A 12,159-nucleotide genomic window follows, 5' to 3' on the forward strand; every position below is an offset into this window, starting at 1 on the left:
ATGCTCTACAAGGAGCAATATAAATTATTCCACATGGAAACCATCCAGGCAAAACAAGGATGGAAGATGTTTAAAAACAAGGAAAAAAAGAGAAAGTGCAAAATAGGTTGCAGGTGACATACATTTACAGACAAAAAGATTAGATACCTCACGAATGCAGAGAAAACATTGAGACACAACCATTCATGGTCTGCAGAGCAGGAAATTGTGTGAGCAGCATTTCCTCAAACCAGCAACTTGTACTTTTTTCCAGTCATACCAATCAAAAGGAATAAACAACTGTCTTAGATAATGTTAGCTAATGCATGGTTTGAGGTGCAAACAATAAACTTCTGGGCCCAAAAGGAGCAGAGAAATGAGATTCCAAACAGGAACTTAAATGTTCTCAAATAGGCAACACACGCAAAGTACTGTATCTAAAACCCCTAAAAGGGAAGTAAAGATGAATGGCCTAGACTAGAGGATTGAAAGAGAGCTTTTGGCTGTCAAAAAATAACATTTTTTTAAAAAAAAACCTCTACATTTTAGGGCCCTGTTAAAAAAAGATAATCAAAATATGAGATGGATAGTTTTGAGCTGGAAATAATTTACTTGCACAGTGGATCTGCAGCTAACCTATTCAATTTTTCCAGAACAGCCATTGTGACCTATAACCTCCCCAGGACTCCGATTGCAACGTACCACCATCTTTCTCCAACCCCCACCCAGCTCATTCCTATGGAGAAAAATGCCAGCAGAAAGCCGAATTCTCTCTTGCCAGCCTCTGCTCTCACCATCCTTGCTCCCCTCTAAAACTATACAGTAATGTGAAATCCCGGCTTCCCCCCTCCCCCTCCCCCCCTACCATGGGTACAGCAGGGGGCTCTGGTGAGACAAGACAGCTCCGGAGAGTGCTTGCTGACTGGTAAGAGGCAAAGACCAGATGAGGACTATAAAAAGAGGGAGCAATCACTGGGCGGGGCCAGGCTAACCTTCTACCCAAGTCCTGACCTTTTGCCGGGCAGGCTAAATATAGACCTGCGCAGGTGAAACACAAGGCTCTTGACATTCCCTGCAAAGCAAGGAACAGCAAGAGGATCACGGGGCGAGGGGGGTGACAGGGCCGAGGGCCAGCCTCCCCTCACCAAGGGGGCATCGCTCAGTTGCAACACTTTATGTTCTTTGGACCCCTTCCTACTTGGAGCCCTCTAGGCCCCCCATGCAGAGACACTTGTGTCACTGCGTTGTTTGCTAGCCAAGCTGAAGATTTACTGCGCAGGTCATAGGCCTTATCAGCAAGTGATTTACTGTGCATGCTTCTTAACACGTTTCTTAATACATCACACATTCCAGAGACTTCTGATCTTCTGTTCGTCTGCCAAGAAGGTGGGCGACAATTGCTCTTGCCAAAATGTAACAATTAGATAGATTTGTTTTATTTTTATTTTCATATTAAAGTTTGTTTTAATTAGAACATGTTATCGGGTTTTATTTCTTATCAAGAGATATGCTAACAAGGAGGGCTGGCGATCCGCACCTCGATCGAGGGGGAAGGGAAACTTTCCATTCCTTCTCAACTTGGTTAGCAGATCCTCCTGTTCCAAGTTTTCCCTGCCATGTGCAAAAAACCCTTCCACTATGAAGGTGTTGCAGAAAATCAGGAGATTCGGACTGCAAGATCAAGAGGAGCTTTATTTGGCCAAATAGTTCAGACAGAGACAGCAAATTCTAATATCTGAACTGCGTTCTAATCTAAACACGCGTTCTTCTAGTATGTTCAAAGCATCAAAACATGGAAATATGTTAACTCATTTCTATTGGCTAAGCAGATTATATCGTGCTGCCCTTTCATGTCTCGGCCGCAGGTGTCATGCAGGAAGCACTAGTTTCATACTGACTTGTGTGGTTAAGCTCTATGTCTGACTAGCAAGCGAGACCTCCAAATGACTTGACCTACTTACAGCAGGTGTTAGCTTTCGTGGTTTGACATTTGAATTTCCTGTTCTTCTTCAAGACTAGAAAATGTATAACGAGATAGAAGGGATAGAAGGCCCCCCCAGGAGATCTCCTAGTCTGACCCCGTATCATGTTCACTCTTATGTCCAAATCTCGCTTTATGTCCTGCCTTAGTCCCCCCCCCCCCTTAAAGACTCTATTTTTAGCTACAATTGAGTCTTGCCTCTTATTGTGTCTTATTATATTTGGCATTGCATATGGCAAGGTTAATATCTCAGCAGTACATATTAGTTAATGCAAGCACATAATACAATCAGGTTATGATAATGATACATATCAGTAAAAAGAAAAAGACAAGTAAAACCTATATCAAAATTAAGTCTGTTAAGGCACCTTCTCTAGTCCCCAGGGTGCAAGTTGCACATACGTTCCTGTATCTGAATTTTCATCTTCTTTGAAGGGGTCAGAGACAATCTTACGGTCAATGAGGCTTTCCATCAGGACCAACTCCTTCTCAACCCTTATCTCCTTTACTGATCTCATAACAAGCTGCCTGAGCAGGGGGATTGCACAAGGGATAAAGGCTAGGCCTGCATGTCCACATAACAGCAGAAATAACATCTGTTTAATCCAACCAGTTCCAGGTAACCAAGAAAACCACATGTCCGTTCCTTGTAACATCTGTCCAATCTTGGAAGCCCAGTCCTGCAAATCTCTGGCAACCTCTCTAACCACCCCCAATTTATTCATGTAGAAGCAACAATTTTCACCCAGGAGTACACACAGCCCACCTTTCTCAGCTGTCAAGAGGTCTATGGCACGCTGATTCTGTAAGACCACTGCTGCCAAAGAATCAGTTTGGTCTTGCACCTCCACTAAGGACCCAGCAATTTGATTCAGGCTTTCTTGGAATTCCTCAGATAATTGTTTAAACTGTATCATGGAGTGTGCCATTCCACCTACCCCTGTACCCACTGCTGTTCCTATCCCCAGGATTACTAATAATGGGATTAAGAGTGGCACTCTTTTCTGAACATGCCTCATGAGAGGGACAGAGATAGTGTGTTCCCCACTGACCACACCCATCTTGGGAAAAAGGTGTACCAGGGTGCATGTTCCAGTCCAATTGCTAGGCAAGCATAAATATGCATTTTTCCCACATAAGAAGAAGACTCCATTTTCTCCTACACACACACACACCTATGTTCATGGAAAAGGCATGGGCTCGGAGGTTCTTTTCATTAGTCCAGGCCTGCAAGGTCCCTGCCATGAACATGCCAGTAAGTGGTTGTAATGGTGCTTCTTGTTTAGGGTCCTTTCGCTTATCCCTGAGGACTGGACCTTCAAAAAGATAGTGGGAACTGGTGTTTCCAGGGGGAAAATGAACACATAATCCTGTGGTGAACTGAAGCGAGAGCCAAATTGGGAATAGGGGTGGCTGAAATGGCCTTGGGCATTTTTCAGTAGTCAAATTCCCCTTCCAACGCAGAATGAGGGGGGGGGGGGGCAGAAGCGAGAAGGTGACCTTCTGTTGGAAGACGTTGTAGGCAGATGGAGACATACTGTGGGTTAACTTTACGTCCATGAGTGTCTTTCTAGGGCTAAGGTACATTTCAGATGGAAACACAGGAATGCCAGGTTCCTGATAGCGTTTGGCGCACAAGAAGGGTGACCCTATGATTTCCACACCCACAGCAATGGGGCCAACAATGGGGAGGCAGCTCATCCCCAGCCTTTTGAGTGCATTATAAAAGTCACCTTGCAATTTGGCTCCTGCCGTTTTGGTTCTCCCTCTACTACCCTTCTCAAGGACCATTGTAGCCCTGGTCTTTGCCCAAAGGTCTGGCACCACTGGAACAGCATTGTAGGATGAAGGAGTTGCAGACAAGCACAACCAGCACTTCTGACCTAGGTCAGCATCAGTCTGATTAATTAGGCTTTGACCCAATTCCAGTATTTTTAACATGTAGTTCACTTTTCTCAATTGTTGCAGGGACCCATTCTCCCTTTGTTCTCTCCCAATTTTTAATGGGATTGTCAGGTGCTTGTCTTTAGGACTTGGGGTTGGCTTGGGTCCAGGATCTCGACCTCACCGATCAATAATGCGTCTTTGGCGGGAGCGAGCCTGGCCCAATACTTCCTTTTCCACCAACTCCAGACTTCCCATGCTCAGTGCCCTGGTCCTATCCTGCTCTTTGAGATTCTCAACATCCCCGGATCCTCCCTTAAGGGCAAGGGGGGTCACTCGGGCATTCTCACAACACTGGGAACTACTGGTCAGGATGTTATCACTCAACAGGCCCTTTGCCAATAACAGCCAAAGCCACAAAAAGCTCATAATGGTCCTTTACACAGGATCTATACAATCACACTTCCCTTAATCTACAAAATCACCACGTTAGGAAGAAGATTAGGGTTATATGTGACTTGGGAAAGGGCAATTTCAGTCTTAGGTGTTCCACAAAACCATCCCTTGTTTGCAACATACAATGTCCACAGTCCTATGTCTAATACAGCACTACAGAGAGCTCACTCCCAGGTTTCCTCAAACATAATGTCAGCGTTCCAAATATCATGCAGAATTAAATCAGAGTCCAAGGCAAAACTATCCTTAAAGATCCAATTTAATAAGTCAGACATGTTCTCAACAAACTGTGGAATCCCAATTCTAAAAGCTTCCTGGGATTCCACCCAGTTGAAAGTTCATGATCTTCTCCCCACACCCATAAACCCATCACATGGTCCAATTTTCTTCGGCTACACTGGCATCCCCACCCAGCTGGTTCCAGTCAGGTGAAGAGGTGCGGAGACAAAAGATGACCTTGGGCTTCTAGAAAGGAATGACAACAACACATTCCACAATTCTACTCCTTCTATTCCCCCTCCCAAATACTACACTAATGAAACAGCATAATGAAATAAGAGAGAGTGTGGCAGGCCAAAGATCCTAAAAAGGAATATAACTGCAGGCCTGACAGGCGGCCTCTCCTCAAAAGAAAAATGTTTCCTGAAAAGAGAATAACATAAAAGTTAACATAACAAAATTAACCACCTCTTCCCCCCACCTCCCCAGGGGGACCCTTGACAAGATACACACCACTTTCCATAAATCCTGCAAGAGCCAGATGGAACTTTTCCAAATCTCTGAACAACTGGGCATTGAAATTGTGAAGATTGGCAAAATTTTGGGATGAAGATGGGCTGCCTGTAGTTTAAGGTCAACCACAGCTGTGTGGCGTGCTTATCCAGTGCTACATCAGTTTTTCTGGGCATTCCCAGGCATGGCTGCCCGTTTTGAAAATTTAATTTTTTTGACTGATTTGGCCCTCAAGATTGATATTCTAAATGAGATTTCTCTTCTGTCAAATGCCCTGCAGGGGAGAAACACAGACATCATCAAGGCCGAAAAATTGGTATTGCAATCAATTAAAGCATTTGAAATGCTTAGACGGAGAAAGGGCCCTTATGAAAAAATGGTTGATGGAATGATAGCTTCAGAAGCCTTCCAAAACATAAAATTAGTTCAAAATCAACAATTTGTTGCCGTTCCTTGTGAAAATCTTTTGGCAAGCATCATCACCAATTTAAAGAAAAGGCTGATGGATTGCGAACATCTAAAAACAGGTAGCCAATTGCCAGACGCAAACAAATTAGAATTTCTCATATATTTGGAGCCGGATTACTGGAACATTGAAGTTGTAGTCGTTCCATGGGCAGAAGCAGAGGAAGGATTGATTGAATTTGATGAAATGTTTAATTATGAAATTGATTTGAACGACTACAGAGATTTTTTGGAAAATGTACTCAAAGATCCGAAGAACTACAAAATTCCTGACAGTATCAAAAAAGCTACAGATATTGTCAGGACAATTGCTGTAAGTTCAGCAAAGGTGGAAAGGGGGTTCTGAAACATGAACCTCATATGTTCAGAACAAAGAACCCACCTAACTGTTCCAAACATTAGTAATCTGATGACAATAAGCGTTGTTGGCATGCCTGTTAAAAGATGGGACCCAATTCCTACAGTCAAAAAGTGGCTCAGAGCACACCATCACACGGCTGATGATCCACGAGTGAAGAGGAAGAGAAGTGCAACTGAGGAGTCCAGAAGCCTAAGAACAATCTGGAAACACCTTCAACCACAAAAACCAATAACACAAGTAAGTACTTGAGTGTATCTCTTTCATTGTGTTATTCTTATATAAGGTGTAAGTGCATGCAATTAAAGTCTTCCTTTCTCTGTCTCTTCTTTGTGGAGGCCATTCATTGGAGCAAAGTGGTGAGGTGGTGGTGTTGAAGACACACAAAAGGACAGTCATCTTCCTTCTCTATTGTTTTGTGTGCTGGTTTCATCCTAATGCAGTGCATGCAATTGAAGTGTTCATTTCTGTGTCTCTTCTTTGTGCATGTCATTGGAGCAAGGTGGTCAGTGATGTTGAAGACAGGCAAGGACAGTCATCTTTCTGTAAGTAGCTCTTTTATTGTTTTGTGTACTTATTTTATTCTTATTTAAGTAGTAAGTGCACAAAATAATAAATTTCCTTTTTTATATCTTCTTTTTGTAGGTCATTCATTGGGGCAAAGAATTCAGTGACATCGACTTGGCCACTCCCACCCGGTCACATGACTGCCAAGCCACTCCTGGCCAGTCACATGACCAACAAGCCATGCCCACAAAATAGGCCACACCCACAGAATAGGTAGTAAAAAATTTTGAAACCCACCACTGGATCACATGCTTCAATTATTATTCCTAATATTTACCTACTGGACCTTCCATTTGCTTCTGTTCATCTGTTGATGAGCTTAACAGGCATCCATAGCTTCCTGCTGTCAGTGTTCAAAATATCATCCAGAATTAAATCAAAGTTCAAGGCATAGCTTTCATCAAAGTTCCAATTTAATAAGAGAGACATGTTGGTACAATCTGTGGAAACCCGAATCTGAAAGCTTCCTGGGTTTCCACCCAGTTGAAAGTTCAAAACCTTGCCCCCACACCCACAAGTCCATTACATGGTCCAATCTTCGTCTGCCACGCTGGCATTTCCACCCATCTAGTTCCGGTCAGGTGCAGAGGTGCGGAGACAAAAGATGACCTTGGGCTTCTAGAAAGGAATGTTTTATTTTGACAACAACACATTCTACAATTCTACTCCTTACTATTCCCCCTCCCAATTACCCCACTAATGAAACAGCATAGAAAAATAATAGAGTGTGTGGCAGGCCAAAGATCCTAAAAGGAATATAACTGCAGGCCTGACAGGTGGCCTTTCCTCAGAAGAAAAATGTTTCCTGAAAAGAGAATAACATTGTCATTGAGGTTTTTGTTTGCCAGCTGTGCTTAAACTCTGAGACATACGGTAGACTGATCTTACTCTTATCACTAAGCTCACTACGCATGTTCACATTATTCTTCTTTGTTCGCCTACCAAGAAGGTAGGTAGGAAGGCTGCCAAACTGTAATCATTAGCTAGTAAGTTTTCTTTTCATTTTCTTTACAATAAAATGTGTTTCTTAGAATATATCTCGGGTTTATTTTTTCTTAATTTTGAAGTATACTTCAAGGAAAAACCACGGTTCATCCCTCATTAAATACAATTACCCTAGGAGGGGAACAGGGCTGAAATTCCACCCTGACAAACATAAAAGTTAACATAACAAAATTAACCTCCTCTCCCCCACCCCACCCCAGGGGGACCACTTGGCTTATCGGGAAACTTCTCGAGGAATTGTTTCACTAACCTATCCGCTTTTAGGTCCCAACTTTTCACCCAAGTGGCTTCAGACAAAGGGTACCCCTTCCAATACACTAAATAGTGTAAGCGACCTCTATACAGCCTGGAGTCTAAGATTTTTTTCACCTCATAATGTGTTTCCCCTTCTACCACTACAGGAGGAGGGGGAGCTTGGGTGGACGGTCTTATGCTGGACCCAATTACTGGTTTCAACAAGGTACAATGAAATACTGGGTAAATTTTCCCTAGAATTCTGGGTAGACAGAGTCGAACTGTAACTGGGTTAATTATCTTCACTATTGGGAATGGTCCTAGAAATTTTGGGCCAAATTCCTTACTAGGCATTCTTAATCTCATGTTTTTGGTAGATACAAAAACTTTGTCCCCCACACAAAAGGGGGGTTTGAGCGAGCGGTGTTTATCAGCTTGCTTCTTGTAGGCTTCTGCTGCGTCTGCTAGAGCTTTCTTCATATTTTCCCATCCTTTCTTTAGTGTGTCCCATCCAGTCATTCAGAGACATGGGGGAGGGAGGTTCTCTAGGCAGTTCAGGCATGGGAACAAATTCCATGCCACTGGTAATCTGGAAAGGAATTAATCCAGTGCTGCTGTGGATCGCATTGTTGTACACCACTTCGGCAAAGGGTAGTAAGTTGTCTTGCTGATAGTCCACGTAACACCGGATGTATTGTTCCACCATCGCATTGGCCCTCTCCACTGCACCGTTCGTACTGGGATGAAACGCTGAGCTGAGTCCTTGTGTGGACCCAATGGATCTCAGGAACTCTGTCCAGAACATGGCGGTGAACAGAACTCCATGGTCTGAAATTACCCTTTGGGGTACCCTGTGCAGGTGATAAATGTGTTTCACAAACAGTTTCGCTAATTTCTTTGCGGACAGCAACCCTGAGCAAGCGATGAAATGCGCCTGCTTGGAAAACAATTCAATAACTGTCCAAATCACTTTATTCCAGCTGCTATCTGGGAGCTCAATGATAAAGTCCATTGCAATCTCCTCCCATGGTCGGCTAGGGCTGGCCACTCGTTGTAGTAGTCCAGGGGGCTTCCCCTGCCGTGTTTTCATCGTTGCGCAAGTAGCACAGCTTTTTACGTAATCTTCCACCTCCAATCTCATATTTGGCCACCAAAATTAACGCCTGGCAAGGTGGAGTGTTTTAAGGAATCCAAAGTGGCCTCCTAGTTTCGCATCATGGCTTCACTGTAGGACTTCCAGCCTCAATCCCGCAGGGACGTACAGTTTGGACCCCTTCCAAGCTAAGTCACCGCTCATCGTTAGGATGTCCTTGTTATTGTTGAACAACGGGTCTGGTGGGAGTGCTGCTTTGAACTCTGTTGTCAGCTTATCCTGACTTCGGGTGGTGACCTGGGCCATCTATTGGTGGGAGGAAGAACAACTTCTTCCTTTTTACTGTCGTACTGCGGTTTTCTCGACAAAGCATCCGCCAAAAAGTTCTTCCCTGCAGAGATGTATTTAATTACAAATTTAAACCTTTGAAAGTATTGTGCCCAGCGAACTTGTTTGGGGGATAACCTTCAATGGGTTTTGAGAGCTTCGAGGTTTTTATGATCAGTCCAGACCTCGAACGGTATATTCCCCCCCCTTCCAGGAGATGTCTCCAGGTGAGCATGCTCCACCTGATCGCAAATGCTTCTTTCTCCCAAATGGTCCACCTCCTTTCAGTAGTGGTGAGTTTCTTGGAGATGTAAACGCATGGTAAGAGGTGGCCCTCTCTATTCTTTTGTAGTAGCACTGCAGCTATTGCTACATCACTGGCATCCATCTGGATTATGAATGGTCACTTTGGGTCAGGGTGTTGCAGTATGGGCTCTTGGGCAAAGAGCCGTTTTAATTTCTCAAAGGCTTTTTGACAGTCCATTGTCCATTTCAGAGGTTGGTTTACTTTTGGCTTCATTGGGGAAGGCCCCGTTTTTAAGAGCTCAGTCAATTGGAGGGCAATTTCCGCAAATGTCGGAATGAACTACCTGTAGAAATTGGCAAATCCAAGGAAGCTTTGTAGTTGTCTGTGAGTGCTTGGAGGCTTCCAGTCTAACACAGCTTTCACTTTTCCTGGATCCATTTCTATCCCCTCGTTGGATATGCGATAACCCAAGTAATCTAGTAAGGTCTTGTGAAACTCACACTTTGACAACTTTGCGTATAGCTTGGCAGCCAAAAGTTTTTTCAGGACTTGCCGTACCAGCTTCACATGTTCTTCTAGGGCAGTGATGGTGAACCTATGGCACGCGTGCCACAGGTTTCAAGCGGAGCCATTTGTCAGGACACATGAGGCGCTGCCCTGTCAGCTGGCCAGCGCACTTCACCCTTTTTTAAAGCGATTTTTGCCCTCCCCAGGCTCCAGAGGCATTATAGGAGCCTGGGGAGGGCGAACAGAGCTTCCCCCGCCCCTCCGGAGGCCCTTGAAGCAGGGACCGTCCGGAGGCTTCCTTGAAGCCTTCAGAGCACTCAAAACGACCCTCTGAGCAAATGGGAAGTGTCTTCCGGTTTGCTCGGAGGGTCGTTTTAAGCGTTCCGAAGGCTTCAGGGAACGGAGGGTCATTTTGAGTGCTCGAAAGGCATCAGGGAAGCCTCCAGACGGTCCCTGATGCCTCCGGAGGGCCTCCAGGAGGGCGGGGGAGGCTCTTTTCGCCGTCTCCAGGCTCCTATAAAGCCCCTGGAGCCTGGGGAGGGCGAAAAAAGCATGTAAAAATGGGGGGAGCGCCTGTAGTGCGCGCATGCGCACTGGGGGGGTCACGCATTGCATTATGTGTGTGACACGCCTGCACACGACCCCCCTGCGCTCCCCCCACTTGTGGCACGCGAGCCAAAAAAAGGTTTACCATCCCTGTTCTAAGATGTCATCTAGATAAACGAGCACTCCGCGGTACAGGTGCTCATGTAGCACCTCATTTATGTACTGCATGAAGACTGCAGGTGCTCCTTGTAGCCCAAATGGCATGGCCTTGTACTGAAAGCTGCCAAGGGGGGTATTAAAAGCGGTCTTCCACTATGCCTCTCTCAAGTCCAGCTTGGTGAAGATCCTGCCTTTTGCCAAGTGGTTCAACATATCTTTCATGAGGGGAAGGGGATAAGTGTTCTTTCGCATACCGCATTCAAGGCTCGCAGATCAACACAGAGATGAACTGCGCCATCTTTCTTTTCTCTGAAGAGCACCAGGGCTGCTACTTTTGACTTCGCTGGTTCAATAAATCCCCATTTCAAATTGATGTTGGTGTAGTTCCTCAATTCAACCATCTCTTTGGGAGTCATGGAGTACATTTTCGGCTTTGGTAAAGTAGCCCTAGGTTTGAAGTCTATTGTGCAATCTGTGGGCCGGTGAGGGGGAAGATAGTTGCAACCTTCCTCACTGAACACCCCCGCTAAGTCCCAGTAGTCTTTTGGTACTTGTTGGATTCCTGGGGGTTTGGTGTCTGCTGCAGGTGCTGCAGGTTCCAGACGGTCTGGGCTGTTGGGTTAAATTGTTCCTGGGTGGCCTTTTGCCTCCACCGGTGGTAATGGCTCAAAGCCGATAATCAATTTTCTTTTTTTTTTAAGTTTTTTTTTTTCAAAACAAACACAACACATCCTTCTTTACATACTGTAGAAAGTGTATCAGTTGGTTACAAAAAGGCTTTCGTGCATCTATTCCACAGTCAACAAAAATAATTCATATTAACTCAAGTATTTTAACTCAGATATTTATACCTGTTACTATCATCATACCTCCATTTTCATTTGACTATAATTGTTTAAACGTCCTTCATCATAAAATATACCAAGATTTAATACATAACCACATACTGGCATTTCATTTACTATTTCTAAAATCCTCCAATAACACTGGATCCTTATATCCTATTCTAGCTAAACATCCATAATATTTAATAACAAAGTTTTCTAATCCTCCTTTCCAAATCACTGTTTACAATTTACATCGAGTTTCCTTATGTTGTACCCATACCTGTATATGCGTTGTTATCATTATCCCTCCTTCATTTAACTATATCCTGCATCATAACATTTCCCCCCTAATAATCAAGACTTAACTGTATCTAACTTAGTTCTTTTTTATTAATCTTTATATATAATCCAAAAGGATTTCTAATCTTCCTTTCATGGATACCATTCAATATTCATATCCAATTATTACTTATCATAACGCTACACATTGTATACATTATTATCATTATGAATTATTTATTTAACTATATCTATTGTCACTAAATTTCACTAAGTTTAACTAGTTTTAAATTATACTCTTCCATCTATCAACCTGTATCTTTCCAGTAGCAAAACAGTCGCATATCTTCTGCCATTTGTGGTGTCAGTCCTCTAATCATGTCCTTAATCAACTTTGTATGGACTCCTCTTAGCAACTCCTTGCTTATAAAATCTCTCATATAATTTCGATGCCCTTCTTCTGTTTCCTTAATCAGCTTATCTTTGATTGTCGGTAGTGTTATCAATGATATT

The 12,159-nt window shown here is 43.8% G+C and overlaps 1 protein-coding gene across 1 annotated transcript in view; it reads right to left on the reverse strand.

The window, feature by feature from the left end:
* The window catches only part of LOC309400279 (fructose-bisphosphate aldolase A-like), a gene marked incomplete at its 3' end in the record, with an annotated part of 52,751 nt that extends 51,874 nt beyond the window's left edge, over window positions 1-877 (reverse strand). Inside the window, exon 1 of the mRNA XM_081968693.1 lies at window positions 845-877. The remainder of the gene's footprint in view (window positions 1-844) is intronic.
* Between the last annotated feature and the right edge of the window lie 11,282 nt (window positions 878-12,159).

Source organism: Natrix helvetica, assembly GCF_964273705.1.
Source record: "Natrix helvetica genome assembly, chromosome: W".
Taxonomy (NCBI): Eukaryota; Metazoa; Chordata; class Lepidosauria; order Squamata; family Natricidae; genus Natrix; species Natrix helvetica.